The following is an 18,737-nucleotide window of genomic DNA, read 5'->3' on the forward strand; positions in this document are numbered from 1 at the left end:
GCCTTTGGCCCAGCAAGCCCTGCATGCAAAATGGCATATACTCCTTGTACGGTTCACACACTGCTGTTTACCTCCTGCACCTTCTCCACCTTACACATCATCTCCTTATGTTCCATGGTGCTCATGATCTTCATTCTCCATGGAAAGTGTGGTGGACACATTTGATCTTCATTCTCCATGGAAAGTGTGGCGGACACATTTTGGCCTCAAGAAATTATTTTTCTTTATCATTGCCTCCGCTGCCTACCACATAAAACTATATCTTCACTTGGTCTTTGCTTTCTGGTTATTTCAGGTAGTTTCAAGCAGACCTGAAACTGAGATTTCTCTTTTTTTTTATTTTACTTTAAGTTCTGGGATGCATGTGCAGAATGTGCAGGTTTGTTACATAGGTAAATGTGTGCCATGGTGGTTTGCTGCACTTATCAACCTGTCACCTAGTTATTAAGCCCTGCATGCATGCATTAGCTATTTGTCCTGATGTTCTCCCTCCCCTTGCATCCCCTAACAGGCCTCGATGTGTGTTGTTCCTCTCCCTGTGTCCATGTGTTCTCATTGTCAAACCGAGATTTCTGTGTATGCATTTGAAGGAGAACTTGCTGAAGAAGTTCCCAATAGTTGGCCCTAGACTGGGGTCACAACATATGGACAATTCTGCAGGTCATGCATCTATTCTATTGGAGTATCCCAGTGAGAATGAAGTTTCCTTTGAACACATTCTGAGAAAGTTGGTTCTGTCAGAAACCACCACTACTGCAAAGGCTGTTTGTGAAGCATAAGCCCAAACCCAGGAACATCCTGGGGCCTGGCATTGGAATAGACAAGTATTCTCCTGGGGTCAGGTCTGAGGCAGGATTATGCTGAACCAAGGCCATCTTAGATTCTTGGTTGCTATGGTATGAGTGTTTGTGTCCTCCCAAAATTTATATGTTAAAACTTATATTTATATGATACAACCAATGCAATAGTATTAAGAGATAAGGCCTTTGGAAAGTGATTAGATCACGAGAGCTCTGCCTTCATGAATGGGACTCATGCCCTTACAAAAGAGGCCCGAGGGAGCTTGTTTGTCCCTTTGCCATTTGAGGACACAGTGAGAAGGAGCCATCTATGAAGCAGAGAATGAGTCCTCACCAGACACTGGATTTGCTACAGCCATAGATCTTGTTCTTCACAGTGTCTAGAACTGTGAACAATACATTTCTGTTGTTTATAAATTACCAAGTCTAAGGTAATGGGTTATAGTGGCCATAATGCACTAAAGCACTGGTGCAGGCTGGGAGGAACTGGGGACACTATGGTGGAAGCAGAAGCCATGGAGACCCAAACGCCAGCACAGTTAGGCAGTTTTTGCCATTCTGGATGGATAATTCACCAAGGCTGGCCCTCTCCAAAAGTGGTAAATTTCTGCTTTGATTTGTGCTTGTGGATACGTTGCTTTGGAGGGGTGTTTTTTTCTTCCTCTCCAGACCATGGAGGGGCCTGACAGACACATTGGCTATTCTGCTGGTCTCTGACTCCTGGTCCTCCCCAGGCCACTGATTTTCTGCGTTGCTACTTTGGGTATTCTGAGAGTGGGAATTAAAGGTGAGAACTGGAAGCCTTTCTGGAACTCAGCTGTATAGGGTTGGCAGAGTTGCTGTCCCATACTCTATGGATGGAAAGATACACTGCTATTGCTCAAATCAACTGAAGACTGGGGCTTCAGAATGATGGTGCAGTCCTCCAACTCAGATCTCTTGTAGCCAAGGAACAGATAGGTGGCCGTCACTTCATTGTACTCCTGGCCTGTGAGTGAGTCCTGGGTCTCTTCCAGTGTGTAACCACATGAAATATATCTAAATCTATCTAAGATTGGTGTGTGTGTATATATATACAAAAGATTAGAGAAAGCAAATTGTTCAAATCTTCTATATTTCTTTTTCAACTATTTTATTCCCCCATAACCAAACATAATTTCACCGGGATCAAAATATCAACTAAAGTTGTTTCTTATTTATGTATCAAGTACAGTGGACAATTGGTAACTCTTTGCAATAACTGTGTTCCTTCTACTCCCTTTTACATTCCTGTTTCTCCTAACTCACTGTTCTTTCTATGTGAAGTTAGACTCTGAGAGTAACAGCGGATTAAAAATAACACACAGAAAATAGCTCTAAAGCAATGTACATATTTAATGTTGAAACCTCTGCCTCCTTGATTTTTTTTTTTAATACTTTAAATTCTAGGGTACATGTGCACAACGTGCAGCTTTGTTACATATGTATACATGTGCCATGTTGGTGTGCTGTACCTATTAACTCGTCATTTACATTAGGTATATCTCCTAATGCAATCCCTCCCCCCTACCCCACGACAGGCCCCAGTAGTGTGTGACGTTCCTCTTCCTGTGTCCAAGTGTTCTCATTGTTCAATTCCCACCTATGATTGAGAACATGCGGTGTTTGGTTTTTTGTCCCTGCGATAGTTTGCTGGGAATGATGGTTTCCAGCTTCATCCATGTCCCTACAAAGGACCTGATCTCATCCTTTTTATGGCTGCATAGTATTCCATGGTGTATATGTGCCACATTTTCTTAATCCAGTCTGTCACTGATGGACATTTGGGTTGATTCCAAGTCTTTGCTATTGTGAATAGTGCCACAAGAAACATACGTGTGCACGTGTCTTTATAGCAGCATGATTTATAATCCTTTGGGTATATACCCAGCAATAGCATGACTAGGTCAAATGGTATTTCTAGTTCTAGATCCTTTTGGAATTGTCACACTGTCCTCCACAATGGTTGAATCAGTTTACAGTCCCACCAACAGTGTAAAAGTGTTCCTATTTCTCCACATCCTCTCCAGCACCTGTTGTTTCCTGACTTTTTAATGATTGCCATTCTAACTGGTGTGAGATGGTATCTCATTGTGGTTTTGATTTGCATTACTCTAATGGCCAGTGATGATGAGTATTTTTTCATGTGTTGGTTGCATAAATGTCTTCTTTTGAAAACTGTCTGTTCATATCCTTCTCCCACTTTTTGATGGGGTTGTTTGTTTTTTTCTTGTAAATTTGTTTGAGTTGTTTGTAGATTCTGGATATTAGCCCTTTGTCAGATGAGTAGATTGTAAAAATTTTCTCCCATTCTGTAGGTTGCCTGTCCACTCTGATGGTAGTTTCTTTTGCTGTGCAGAAGCTCTTTAGTTTAATTAGATCCCATTTGTCAATTTTGGCTTTTCTTTGAATTGATTTGTCATTACTCTTCTACAATTTCTTTGAGAAGAACCTTACCGATACCATCATCATCCTCATTATTATCGCCATTATTTCTAATCCTTCTTGAGGATTTATTAAGTACCATGCAATGTTCTAATGCTTGACCTGCATTGTCTAATTTAATCCTCACAAAAAATTCGCAAGTGACAGAGAACACTGAAATTTGACTCAGTTTTCTGAAGAGGATAAAATTTGGTGATTTTATACTGAATGGATTACTTAATTTCCAATTATTTTAGAAACTATAGCTTCTATGACAGTGTAATTAGAGATCCATGTTTACAAATCATTCTTAAGAAAACATCTAACTCCCTGGCAAGATTTATATTTTTGAATATGTATTCTCACCACAGAAATCTCTTTGTTTCATTTTCAAGAGAAATAAGTTGAAAATAGAATATTTAGCCTTTCTTCTATTATTTCTTTTGGTTTGGGAAAAGCTCCTAAGGTCAATTGATACACAAAGGAAGATCTGTAATCCCTGAGAGGCAGCATTGACATGGTGCCATAGAGATGTGGCTGCAGAATCAGCAAACATCTAGGCATGGAATAAACACCAGAAAAAGCATACCAGAGTTAAGAAGTCCTACGTGTGGTGGGTATATCTCACTTATCAGTTGCTGATGAGTCTTTGGTGGAAAAATCACTGAACTAAAGTTATTAGGCTGCTGTTGGTATTCCAGCTTACTCAGTTTTATGCTATGTGTACTTGAGCAAGGCACTTCTCTTGTTCTTAACTTTTTTCTCCATGAGAAGAGGTCCTCAATTGGAAGGGAATCTTATATAGCGGTAAGGGGACAAATTTTGGAGTCAAACAAAACTAGTATTGAATATAAACTCTGCTACTTACAAGTGTGTTTTTTTGATAAGTTACATAATCCCTTTAAACCTCAGCCTATGCCATGGGGAGTTATAGAAATGGAATATTTAAAAATAGATATTATATTTTGTGTAATTTATATAAAGTTAAATAGAATGCTCACTTTTTTGGTTAGTTTTGAGGAATAAATTAGAACATAGCAAAAATGCTAAACATATGGTAGATACCCAATAAATGTATCTGACATCCTCTCTGGCATAAACATTCAATTCTTCTTTCACTTCTATTCCAAGGGCAAACTGAGGATCATCCCTGCTAGAATATGTATATCCTGGTAGCATATAGTATCAGAGTACATGAACGTACTTCCTAGATCTCAAGAGAAAAGATCTCCCCAAAGGACATCATACTGACAAAAAAGGACTTGCAGCTTCACAGCTGTACATTTTTGATGACTTAATCTTTATAGATTGATATTTTATTTAAATTTTACAGATAACCAAAGAGACAGACTTTACTCACATAGGCCAAATATCATGGCATGAATATCTTAGCAAAAGCTGAAGGACATAGATTGCTGCCTTTTCCCAGTTGTCTTGTGGTTGTGTGATGTCAATTTAATGACAACTTTCTCTTCTCCCAAACCTGTGAAGTAAAGGAATAAATTTGGCTTAATTGCCAACATCAGATTTTCCAGCTTTCCAAAATCCAGCAGAGGTGGCCTTACTACTTCTTACCTCGTTCTTTCTTTTTTTTATACATCAACTGTAATGACTTATAATTTACATAAAATACACAGATATTAAGTGCACACCTTAATCGGTTTTGACTAATGTATACATCTATATAAACACCACACAAATCCAGATAAAGAATATCACTGTCACTGAAGTTGCCTAATACCTTTTCTCAGTCCATTCTCCCACCACTGCTTCAAGCAACCAGTGTCTAATATGTTTCTATAGTTTTGTTTGCTTAAACTGAAACTTCAATTGAATGGAATAACACAGAATGTACTCTCGTTTTGACTTCTTTTCCTCAAAATCTTTTTGGAATTCATCTTGTCAGAATCTTTAGTTCATTCCTTTATAATTCCAAATAGCAAACGATTGCATGAATATACCACTATTTCTTTAGCTTTTTCTATAATTTACTGACTCGGTTTGTTTTGTGTGCATGTGCATCTTAAATTGAGATATACTTAAGACAACATAATTAACTATTCTGAAGTTTACAAGCTGATGGATTTTAGTATGTCCACAGGTTGTGGCAACCATCACCACTGTTTAATTCCAGAATATTTTTTATTTTACTTAAAAGAAACCCTGTGGCTATTAGCAATCATTCCCCATTCCTCTTTTTCCTCAGCCACTAAAAGCACTAAGTTATTTTCTGTTCCTATGTATTTGTCTATTCGTGTTATTTCATATAACTGGGATTATACAATGTGTGACCTTTTGTGCCTGGCTTCCTTCACTAAGCATAGCAATTTCAAAGTCCATTTATGTCATAGCATGTGCCAATGTGTTATTCCTTTTTATAGATAAATATTTCATCAAAGGCAGTTATATGATAGTTTATCTGTTCATCAGTTGATGGATAATTGGGTTATTTCCACTATTTGGCTATTGTGAATAAGCTGCTACGAATATTTATGTACAAGTTTTTACATGAAATGGTTTTAACTATCTTGTGTATGTATATATATGTATACTTACATAAGTAGTTGTAGGGTACTCTATTTCTTCATATGGATTTGGATTACAGTTTATGGTTTGGATTACAGGATTTCTTCATATGGATTTAAATTTGACCTTTCATTCAAGACTGAATTACTCTTCTTTAGTAATTTTTGTAGGGCATGTCTGTTAGTGACAAATTCTCTCAACTGGTGTTTATCAGGTAAAGTCTTAATTTCTTCTTCTTTTTCTTTTCAGTCATCCCACTGCCTTCTGGAACCTATGGTCCCAGATGAGGAATTTGCTGTTAATATTATCAAGGATCCGTCGTATATCATGAGACACTCTTTTCTTGTTGCTTTCAATTTTCTGTCTTTGGTTTCTGATAAATTAATTATACATGTCTAGGTATAGGTATTTTTGAGTTTATCTTGTTTGAAATTCATTGAGCTTCTTAGGTGTTTACATAAATGTATTTCATAAAATGTAGGAAGCTTTTGACCATTATTCCTGCAGTATTATTCTGTTTCCCCCTTCTTTTTTTCAGGGACTTCCATCATGTGTATGCCAGAATGATAATCATGCTGCACAGCAATCTGAAGCTCTGTTCACATCTCTACATTCGTTTTCATTTTTGTTCCATATTAGATCTTCTTAATTTGCCTATATTCAGGTTTGCTTATACTTTCTTCTGTCTCTTCACATCTACTGTTGAGACCCTCTAGCACTGAAATTGTATTTTTCAACTTCAAACTTTCCATTTTATTTCCTGAAATAATTTCTAACTTTTTGGTGTTATTTTCTATTTGGTGAAATATTGTTCTCATGTCTTTTTTTTTTTTTTTTTTTTTTTTTTGTTATTTGACATTTTAAGGGGAGGCCCTCCACAGGCCAAACCAATTCTTGTTTGGATAGGTGGACAATGTTGAGGCACAACTAAAAAAAAAGATATCATGGAGGAAACATGATACCTGAAAACATGCATTATAGTTAATAAAGCATTAATGTTAGTTCATTAGTTATGACAAACATACCATAGTAATGCAAGATTATAGTAACAAGGATACTGGGCGTGCAGCATACTCTGTGTTGTTCTTATAAGTTCTCTGTAAATCTAAAACTATTCTAAAATAATATTCTTTAAATATATGAAAGAGACAGAGAAAGAGAATCAGGTGAGGAGTCAGAATGCTTATTCATGACCTCAATCAAGATAATCATCCTCTTTGGTTCTCAGTTTTCTCATTGGTAAAATTAGGGGAGACATTACAGACATCATTTCCTCTAGCTATGAAGTTCTAGGAATCTTTAAATGTATGCATTTTCAAAAATTCAGGTATACATAATTTGAATTTGGGTCCTGGGCTGCTCATTTGATCAACATATGCATCAGAAAAGGCACTTTTAAGGGGGAAGGAAGTATAATGTGCAACCTTAATCATTTCTCACTTGGGGGTTTCTCTTTACACTGACCCTGGCTGCTGTGGTGCCATATTCATTCTCCTGTGAACTTGCAACTAATTAAAATATGATGTTACATGCAATAACAACAAAAACATAACTAAAATATACTGAGCCCTTAATCAGTGCCAGACACTGTTCTACGTACTTAGCATGAATTTTATTTCTAATCCTCACAACAAGCCTATTAGGATAAAGCTATTTTTTCCATATTACTGATGAAGAAATTTGATGTTATAGTTTTTATGGAACATACCTAAGGCCACCTAGATTAAAGATACTAGATTCTAGGATAATCTGACTAACAGACAGTAGAATGGATTACTAAGGAAAGCACCAAAACAATATTTTAAAAAATAAGATTCATATTAGACTACAGGGGTAAATTAAATTTTGTGTTCTTCAGGAAGCTAGGATAATACAAAATTAAGTAACTCAAGGCCTTTTCTAACTACATTTTATTCTTTTTTATCATGAAAGGGTTCACCGAGGCACTTGCCAAGAATTAATTGAGTATCAGTATTTGCAATGCTTTGTACTCAGATCTGTATAAAGAATAGTGATTAGTTGCACCTCAGGGACAAGTGGATTCAGATAAAAAGAAACATGACTCCTGAGGGAAGTGGTGAGGAAAATGCAATTTTGTACAGACTGTATGTTCTCGCATTGTGTTGAACACAATATTTTGTACTCTGGACATTTCAAAAAATATGTTTATGAAAAAAATTTTCTTTAAAATTAAGTTTTGGACAGGCATGGTGGCTCACGCCTGTAATCCCGGCACTTCGTGAGGCTGAGGCAGGTGGATCATGAGGTCAGGAGATCGAGATCAGCTGGCTAACATGGTGAAATATTATGTCGACTAAAAATACAAAAAAATAGCCACTGTGGTGGCAGGCGCCTGTAGTCCCAGCTACTGGGGAGGCTGAGGCAGGATAATGGTGTGAATCCAGGAGGTGGAGCTTGCAGTGAGCCGAGACCGTGCCACTGCAGTCCAGCCTGGGCGACAGTGAGACTCCATCTCAAAAAAAAAAAAAAAAAAAAGTTTTATTCAGATGAGCATATCTAAATGTTGTACCACAATAAAGGTAATTCTCCTCAAAATCTCAGAAAAACACAGATCTGTATCTATTCCTTCGTCTGTTACTTTCTTCAATATCTATTTATGGAACACATAGCAGGCGTCAAATTTAGTGAGGACACGTAAAACTAGGCATAATTCCTGTCCTCAAGGTGAACAAAACTGCTCCCACTGCTTTGGGTGAACTACTTATTCAATAAATAAATATAAATTGAAAATTATATTCTGGCAGTCAAAGGCAGCACTACAGTGTTAAGTAAAAATCAGATAGCTGCTTTTTGTGACAACAAAAAATTCTAAAAGCTATGAGGAAGCATTTTAGTGTTTTACACCTGAGAGTGCCATGAGTAGGTTTGCAATTCAGGAAAATCATGCTGAAAACAACATGAAGGAAGGATTTTTAAGGGAAGGGGCAAGGCTGGAATAAGTCAATAGTAATGCCACTACAATCCTTATTATTTTACTTACTGGTTCTAAATCATCAATGACTCATATTCAAACACCAGATAGGAAATGAGGTTATCAATATTGCCATGCAAGAAGTAGTGTTGGTACTTTACAATGGAATATCTGTAATGTGGTTGCACTAAAGTTTCCCATCTGAGCTTGCTTGTTTGACTTTGCAGTTGCAACAAAGAAGACAAGCTGTGGAAGCTAGGATTTCAGAAAATTTAGATTTAAGGATAAGTGCCAATCAAGGATAAAGCTGAAACTGCAGAAGGCCCGGAATTCAGATTTTCCATTCTCCTGTATTAATTGAATCATCTTATTTCTCTTGCAAACCAAAGATAAGTTTATAAACTTCTAGAAGTAAAACTTCATTTAAAAGGTATAAAGGGAAATCTAGAAACATGCCAAAACAATGTCTCCAGCTTGCCTTTCAGTGCCAATGAGTTCCTACGCAGCCATTTTACTTGCTCTACATCCTAAATAGCAGCTGATGCTAACAGGAAGCAAAAGCCTGGAAGTTGTGATGCAGAGATGAAAACTTTTTTCTCTCCAGCCTTTATGCAAGCCTGCAAATCAGTATAGCAGAGTCCTGGGAAGGGAAAATCTCAGAAGTTGCTTAGGTTCCAGATAGGGGAGGGAGAGAAGAAAGAAATTAGCAACACCTAGTATTAGTATTCCCCATTTTCTTGGTCTTCAAAGAGTTTAGAAAGAGCTTCGCAGGTGGGCAGGAGTTATCCCCACTTTTGACATGCATAGATTATAAACAGAGTAAACAGAAGGCTGGTGACTTATCAGCCTGTACAAATGGCAGACCACCCAATCTTTAACCACTTACAGAACTATCTCCTCTTACTATAGCAAATGAACAAAGACTAATTTCATAATTCCTAAAGTGGACAAACAGAAAAAAAAGAAGATGAGAGAAGTTAAAAGAATTAGCTAATAAAATAGAGGTTTTTAGAAGAGAAAGACAACAATTTTAAACAAAAGTTACATACAAGTAATGGAATTATCAGAAGAAGGGAGAGAAAAAGAAAAAGAAAATTTTTCCAAGAAATATGAATGAAAGTTCCCTAAATTTTAAAAAGCCAATAACATATACATCCTGGAAACTCAGTGAACTCTACGTAGGATGAAAAAAAAAAAAGACTTATAACCAGACACATCATAGAAAAATTAATAAAAGTCAAAGCCAAGAAAAATCTTACAGCTGGTGAGGAAAATAATGTGTCATTTGTAAGTGTCCCAAAAAGATTAACAGCTGACTTCTCAGAAGAAACAATGGATATCAGAAGGCAGTAGAGTAACATATTTGAAGTATTAGAGAGAAATGTCAGTTAAGAATATTATATCCAGCAAAGCTATCATTCAGAGATGAAGGCAAAATACTTTCCCAGATGAACAGAAGTTGAGTGAATGTATTGTTAGCAGACATGCTTTAAAAGAAAGACTAAAAGAAGATTTTCAGGGTGAAAGCAAGTGACCCCACACAGTAATTTGAATCCTTAGAAACAAGAGCACCTGTAAAGGTAACAATTAAATTATAAAAGATGTTTTAAAGGCATATTTTTCTTTTCTTCTCTTAGTATACTTAAAGGCAATGGTTTAAAATGATATGTATATCATATAGGGTTTGTAACTTATAGATATGTACCACATTTGCCAACAGAGGTGAGTTGGAGAAAAAGTGTAATGAACTAAGAAAATGTAGGATATGGCAAAGTAATCATTATAAAAATCTATTATTAAGTTGTAACATTGATTAGATATATATAGCAATAATAACAAAAAAGTGGGAAAGGAAGTAGATCAATGTAAGGAATAATATCTCTATCTTGTTTTCATTGAGCTATTATAAATATGAATCTCATTCTCACAAATTAAGAAATATATATTGGTCAGGTGCGGTGGCTCACGCCTGTAATCCCAGCACTTTGGGATGCCAAGGGGGGCGGATCACGAGGTCAGGAGATGGAGACCTCCTGGCTAACACGGTCTCTACTAAACCCGTCTCTCCTAAAAATACAAAAAATTAGCCAGGTGTGTTGGTGGGCTCCTGTAGTCCCAGCTACTCTTGAGGCTGAGGCAGGAGAATGGAATGAACCCAGGAGGCGGAGCTTGCAGTGAGCCCAGATTGTGCCACTGCATTCTAGCCTGGGCTACAGAGCGAGACTCCATCTCAAAAAAAAAAAAAAAAAAAATATATATATATATATATATATATAATTCTATAGCATAAAACTAAAAATGCTATATTGTAAAACATTCACTCAAGTAAAAGTGAAGTAGTAAAGGAGAAATGGAACAAGAAGAAAGACATAAGACCTTTAGAAAACAAAAGTAAACCCCATCTCTACTAAAAACACAAAAAATTAGCAGGGCGTGGTGGCAGGCGCCTGTAGTCCCAGCTACTCAGGAGGCTGAGGCAGGAGAATGGCGTGAACCTGGGAGGCAGAGCTTGCAGTGAGCCAAGATTGCACCACTGCACTCCAGCCTGGGCGACAAAGCCAGACTCCGTCTCAAAAAAAAAAAAAAAAAAAAAGAGAAAACAAAAGAAAAATGATAGATATATATCAAAATATATCAATAATATTAAATGTGAATGAATTAAATAATCCCATCATAAGGTAGAGATTGTAAGACTGAATTAAACAAATATGACCCAACTATATGTTGTCTGCAGGAAATACTCTCCTATGTTTCAGAAACACAAATAAATAAGTAAAAGAAAAAATAAAGCGTGGGAAAGTTTTTGAATTGTATTTATATACACATTAAATAAACGATTTAAAATAAAATTAAGAAAACAATTCTGTTTACAATAGCATCCAAAAGAATAAAATTCATAGGAATAAATTTAACAAAAGAAGAACAAACTTTATATTCTGAAAACTACAAAATTGTGTAGAAAGATATTGAGGAAAATCTAAATAAATGGGAAAACAATCCACATTCATGGACTGGAAGAATTGAAAATGTTAAAATACCAACATTGCCCAACTAACCTATAGATTTAATACAATCTTCATCAGAAAAATGATGTTGACTAGTTGACTTCTTTGCAGAACTTGTCACATTGACTAGAAAATTTATATGAAATTTTAAGGGATTCAGAATAGCTTAAACAATCTTGAAAGAGAATAACAAAGTTGGAGAAGCTACACTTCTCAATTTCAAAACTTGCTGCAAAGTATCAACAATCAAAACAAGGTATATAGTACAAGGATAGGTGAATACAACAGAATTGAGAGTGCAGAAATAAGCTCATATATATTTATGAACAACTGATTTTTGACAAGGGTGTTTGGACCAAAAACATGAACAACAAAAGGAAAATAGATAATTTTTACTTCAACAAAATTAAAACACTTGTGTTTAAAAGGACACCATCAAGAAAGTGAAAATTCAGAGAAAATATTTGCAAATCCTATATCAAAGTAACATGTATCTAGAACAGATAAGGACCTCTTCTAACTCAATAATAAAAAGATGACTCAATATTTTAAATTTTTTAAAGGGCAAAGGATCTGAAGGGATATTTTTTCCAAAGAAGATATACAAATGACTAATAAACACATGAAGAGGTACTCTATGTCATTAGTCATCAGGACAATGATCAAAGCCACAATGAAATATCACCATATCACCTCACAACTACCAGGGCGGCTAGAATCAGAAAGTCAGAGAACAAGAAGTATAGTGAGGATGTGGAGAAAATAGAACTCATGCATTTCTGATAAGAAGGTAAAATATAGTAATGTAATTTATTAAGAATAGTTAAAGTATGGGAGTACTAAGGACCATCCAGACGCAGTGCAAGTTAATCTGCAGGACTTGACTACTCTGGGATAACGTGTGTCTTCTGTTTGAAAGAGATGTTTGAATTGACATCTGAAGGATGATTACCATTAACTTGGTAAAGGATAGGAAGACCATTTCAAGCAAAGGGTATTATTGGCATAAATACCTTGATCATAAAATGAAAATGATGCATTGCACAGGCAGAAGAGGGAGCCTGCTTGGTTGAAAAGCAATAAGTAAAGTTACAAATGGCTGATGTAAGGCTTGTAGTATAGACAGGGAGCAGATTGTGTAAAAATTGGTGCTTTATATTAAATAGTGCTTTTAAATCTGTTTTACTTTCCATACTGATATGCAATACTTCTCTAACTCCATCAACCATGATTGATTAACCTATTCTCATTGACCTACCTGGAGAGGATGCATTTGAAGTGCAACATTTTAACTCAGAGGGTTTCAAAGGATTGTAATTTTATTATTTTTAAACTTAGAAATGCTCACATAGTGCTTCTTATACTCCTAGAGGGATGTTTAATGGAGTGGATGAGGCTCATCAGTAATTAGCAGCAACATTTGCATATAATTAGTCCTTTGATGCCTTATAAACCAGTTTCTCTCTTAAGTAAACTTCAGAGTTATGTTTACATTTTCAATTTTTTTTTCCAAAAAAAAAAAAAGGATATTTCAAAAACGGAGTGAGTTGAAAGGATTTTACCAGCATCATTTTGCTCCTTTGGGAGATTGTAAATTCATATGCAAGATCTTCTGGAAGAGAATCTGTTTTGATCAGAAATCAGTCACTGAGAAGCCTCCCTGAGGTTTTAGACACACACACACACAGCACGAAGAGATTTTCAACATGGCAAAAATACAAATGTTGAGATTGGGACAATCAGGGAAGAAACACAACGACCTCTTTAAATCAAGTGAAGGAAATCAAGTGTATATGTATATATACACACACACACACATATATTTAAATTAAAGGAATATATTTTATATTGAAAATAAATAGAAAAAACAGGAAATAAGTAGCTGTAGGCAGACCTTTCAAAGACAAGTAATTTATTTATATACATACATAAAAACATATAATTTATGTTATAAAATTATATATGAATATTTTAAAATTATATAAAATTATATGTAAGTATATATTTTCTAATGTAATTATATATTTTTATATAATTAAATATATATTTTTTTCTTCACTTAATTTAGAGAGGTCTTTGTATTTCTGCCCTGATCCCAAAATTGGTATTTTCTCCATGTTCGAAATTTCTTTATGCTCTCAGTACCCTAATTATATTTAGTGCTACACAATGGGGCCAGGAAAGGGGAATGGGAGGGAGAGTTGCAAACAAAAATATGAAACCAAAACCAAAAAATGTGCTGGTTTCTCATACCTGCTCCCCAACCAAATGGTAAAATGTGTGTGATTGTTTATGGGGGAGGCACGGATACATAAGGTTCGTGGATATAAGGCTGTTGAATTTGAGTATTTTTGTTTTTGTGATTTTACATTTGAGTCATTGTGAGAGATGTGAATGTATGTGATGTGTATATAAACTTGTTCATAAAACTAGTAAACTGAGACTTTTCTGGTCTATATATTCTAAGTCATTTTTTCTTTGGATGTCTTCCTGTGAGCAGGTTGTGAAATGAAGACTAAATTACTTGTCTTTGAAGTGCCTGCCTACAGCTACTTATTTCCTTTCTTTTTTTATTGTTACTGGTCAACCTGTTAGTCAATTAACAACATTTATTGATTTTAACATGCTGAGCAGAAAGAGGTGCTAACTATAGAGATAGTAGCTTTAGAGAACTCAGAAACAAAGAGAAATAGCAGGAATTAAATTGCTAAATATAGTCTAGTCTCTTGAATAAACAGATGACAGCAGTTCTTTTTAAGAGCACTCAAGAATAAAAAGATGATATAGAACAGTGCCTTTGCAGAAACGATTATGACTCCTATTTTTCTATGTCTCATCTTATGGGCTTCAAATGTCAAAAGGTTGTTGGTTGGTTGGTTGGTTGGTTTTCATTCTGAGCCATTGCACATCTCGTAAACTCCCATTCTCTATTATTTCTCACTGGTGAATACTGTTGAATATGACTTTTATGGGCCAATTCTTTTGCTACTTGGCACTCTCAGTTATACATAAAGAAAGAAAATACATAAGAAATGAAGGAAAGGAAGAAGAGGTGGACCCAGTAAAAAAAGGCCCTGAAGGACAGTCAAAAGAAAAGAACACTGGAGTAGGAAGCTAGAGACCTAAATTCTAGTAATTACTTGACCATTCAGTAGTATGTGCAACTATATCTTCTAACCTTGCTGTTAGTGGACTTAAGTGGTTGCCCTAAGTTTTCAGAATGTGTTCTATGGTAGTACTTTACAGGTCACCTTGGAGGATAAGAGATGTCTCTTCTTGATAAATAGAACTCTTTATCTTAATGAAATACACCTACCTCCTCATCTCCGGTAATACTCTTGGCTCTGAAATCCACTAAGTCTGTTGTTCCTATAGCCATCCTAGTTTGTGTGTGTGTGTGTGTGTGTGTGAGCACAGCATATTGTTTTTCATATTTATACTTTAAATCTAACGCTATACATAGGTTAAAAGTAAAACTCTTTTTTTTTTTTTTTTTTTTTTTTTTTTTTGAGACATGTAGAGTCTTGCTCTGTTTGCCAGGCTGGAGTGCAGGTGGTGCAATCTCATCTCACTGCAACCTCCTCCTCCCGTGTTCAAGCAATTCCCCTGCCTCAGCCTTCCAAGTAGCTGGGATTACAGGCGCATGCCACCATGCCTGGCTAATTTTTTGTATTTTAGTAGAGACGGCGTTTCACCATGTTGGCCAGGATGGTCTCGATCTACTGAACTCGTGATCCACCCGCCTCAGCTCCCAAAGATGTATAATTCTTATAAGCACCCTATAGTTTGGAATGTCTAAAAAATTAATAAACTTTATTGTTTTGAATAGTTTTAGGTTTACAGAAAAAAATGAGTGAAAAGCACAGAGTTTTCATATATGCCCTCACCGCCCACAATTTCCTCTATTTTTAATATCTTATACTAGTGTGGTACCTTAGTTCCAATCGATGATGAAACTATATACATTATTGTTGACTGAAGTTCATAGTTTACAATAGGATTCACTCTTGGTGTTGTATATTCTATAGGTTTTGACAAATGCATAATGATATGTATCTACCATGTCAATTGAGAAAAATGGCAAGACAAGTCTCAATCATTTTAAGAGGTTTATTTGCCAAGTTAAGGATGCACACCGGGGAGACAGGTCTATGCCCTTCTCTGAAGATGATTTTGAGGGCTCCAAATTTAAAGAGGAAAAGGTGGGAAATTGAGAAGTACACAATTTTCATGTAAGGGAGGGTAGGGAAAAAATAGTCATTCATGCTTTCGTCTGGCTCAGTGTATCTGCATTTGTTACATAAGATGACATAGACAAATGGGGCAGAGAAAAAAATGTATGTAATGTTCATTTTTACATAAGATAACATAGAAAAATGGGGCAGGGGAACAATTAGATATTATTTATGTCTGGTGGGCAAGGGAGGTGACTGCACCTGTAAAGATAAGCTATGAATTTATATCACCATGGTGAAATTTAACGGATACACCTTAGGCTAAAGATCTTAGAGCTCACTAGGAATTTCCTTGTGGGCAAAATATGGGGAAGCATGTAGCTTTTCATATTTTGGCCATCTTATTTAGGAGCCAAAAGGGGAAGAAGGTTTGCAAGACCCAGTTTCCAGGTTAACTTTTTCCTTTGGCTCAATGAGTTTGGGGTCCCAAGGTTTATTTCCCTTTCACAACCATACAGAGCAATAGTTTCACTACCCTACCAGTCCTCTGTGCTCTACCTATTCATCCCACTTTTGTTCTCCCCAACTTCTGGTAACCACTGATATTTTCACTTTTTAGATAGTTTGTCTTTTCCAGAATGTCATATGCTTAGAATCATTCAGTGTGCAGTCATTTCAGTTTGGTTCCTTTCATTTAGCAGTATGATTTAAGATTCCTTCATGTCTTTTCATGGATGGATAGCTTATTGATTTATTCACAGAGTAATATTTCATTGTGGATTTACTACTGCTTGCTTTATCTGTTCACCTACTGAAAGACATCTTGGTTGTTTCCAAGTGTTAAATTATGAGTAAAGTTGCTGGCATTGTTTTTTACTTCTAACTTTTTGTTAGATTGTTTTACATTTCATTTACATTTAATGTAATTTTAAGATTTCCATCTATCATCTTGTTATTAGTTTTCTATTTGTGTGATTTGTTTATTGCTCTTTCTACCCCCTCCCCTTTGCCTTTTGTTGATAAAATCAGTTTATTTATGATTCTATTTTAAGAATTTTACTTATTATTTATAATTTTTGTTGTGTTAATTTAGTAACTGAATTAGGGTTTATGGAACACATGTTTGACTTATAATTATATGCCTTCAAGTAACTTTATACTATGTCATATATAGTATAAGAACCTTGCAGTATCTTCTCTCAGCTTTTGTAATCTTGCTGCCATACACTTTACTTTTATATATGTCATAAAGTACACAGTAGGCTATTATTTTTATGTAAATGGAAAATTATTTTGGAAGATATTTAAATAGAAACAGTTATATATTTATCCATGCTGTTACCATTTTTGGAGCTCTTCTTTTATATATATCCATGTTTCCATCTCCTACAATTTTAGTTCTGTGCTTAAAGGAGTTATTGTAGTACAGGTCTGCTAGTGATAAAATCTTTCAGGTTTTATTTATGTGAAGCCTTTACTTTTTCATGGTTATTAAAAGGTACTTTCATTTTCATTGGGTTTGGTATTTTTTTTAATTATTGAGACAGAGTCTCACTCTGTCACACAGACTGGAGTGGAGAGGCGCCATCTCGACTCACTGCAACCTCTGCCCCCTGGATTCACGCGATTCTCCTGCCTTAGCCTCATGAGTAGCTGCGATTACAGGTGCCTGCTTCCACGCCCAGCTAATTTTTGTATTTTTAGTAGAGATGGGGTTTCACCATTTTGGCCAGGCTGATCTTGAACTCCTGACCTTTTGATCCACCTACCTCAGCCTCCCATAGTGCTGAGATTACATGTGTGAGCCACCATGCCCAGCCTTGGTATGGAATTTTAATACTAATTTTAGGATAATTTTATTCTTTCAATACTTCTAAGTGTTGTTTTATCTTACATTGATTCCAGTAAAAAATTGCTTGCCTTCTTTATTTTTTAAAAAATCTCTGTATAGAGGCCTATTTTTATTCTGGATGCTTTTAAATATATTTTCTTATTTTTTGGAGCAGTTTGACTGGTGTGCATTTATGTAGCTTCATATTTTGCATGCTTAGGGTACATTGAACTTCATGGATCTGTGGAGTTTTACTTTATATTTAATATGGAAAATTTTCAGACATTATTTTATCGAATAGTTTTGCAGTCCTGGCCCCCTCACTTCTGGAACTCCAATTGTACTCATGCTACACCACTTAAAATTGTCCTAAAGCTCACTGGTGATCTCTTTATTTTTTTCTTCTTTTTCTCTAGGTGTTGCATTTGAAATGGTTCCTATTGTTGTGCCTTCAGTTCACTAATCTTTTTATTGCACAATGTTTAATGGTTATAATTCTTAATCAGCATATTATTCACCTCAGATACTGTAGATGTATCTTTTAAAGTTCAATTTAGTTCTTTGTAATAACTCTCATGTTCCTACATTAGCTTTTAATATGGTTAATATTGTTATAAAAATGATTTTCATGTCCTTATCTACTCTTTTTAACATCTGTGTTCATTCTGGTTTATTTTAGTTGATTATTTGATTGTTTTCCTTGATTATATATGGCACTTGATAGTGGCATTGCAGGACAAGAAGGGATAATGATTGATATTCTGGAATGGTTCTGGGACATTTGGCTTTGCATATGAAAAAATTCAGGAATAAAAGTACATATACAATATAGGTTTGTGTAGGTATACTCTATTATGTTTGCACAATGACGAAAGCTCCCAACAATGCATTTTTCAGAACGTATCCTCATCATTAAGTGATGCATGCTGTACTCCAATCCTTTAAAATGTGTGTTTTTTTTTTCTCAGACTCAGTCTTCTCACATACATAAATTGAACCATACCAAATAGCTGAGAAAGATCTCTA

At 35.5% G+C, this 18,737-nt stretch overlaps 1 long non-coding RNA gene across 5 annotated transcripts in view; it reads right to left on the reverse strand.

Moving 5' to 3' along the window:
- Positions 1–18,737, reverse strand: part of LOC103877584 — a 319,563-nt gene that overhangs the window by 88,306 nt on the left and 212,520 nt on the right. For all 5 annotated transcript variants that reach the window (XR_001894867.3, XR_001894860.3, XR_001894863.3 and 2 more), the window contains one exon: positions 4,603–4,725. This is a non-coding gene — a long non-coding RNA (uncharacterized LOC103877584). The remainder of the gene's footprint in view (positions 1–4,602; positions 4,726–18,737) is intronic.

The sequence above is a fragment of the Papio anubis genome, chromosome 12 (genome assembly GCF_008728515.1).
Source record: "Papio anubis isolate 15944 chromosome 12, Panubis1.0, whole genome shotgun sequence".
In the NCBI taxonomy this organism is placed as follows: domain Eukaryota; kingdom Metazoa; phylum Chordata; class Mammalia; order Primates; family Cercopithecidae; genus Papio; species Papio anubis.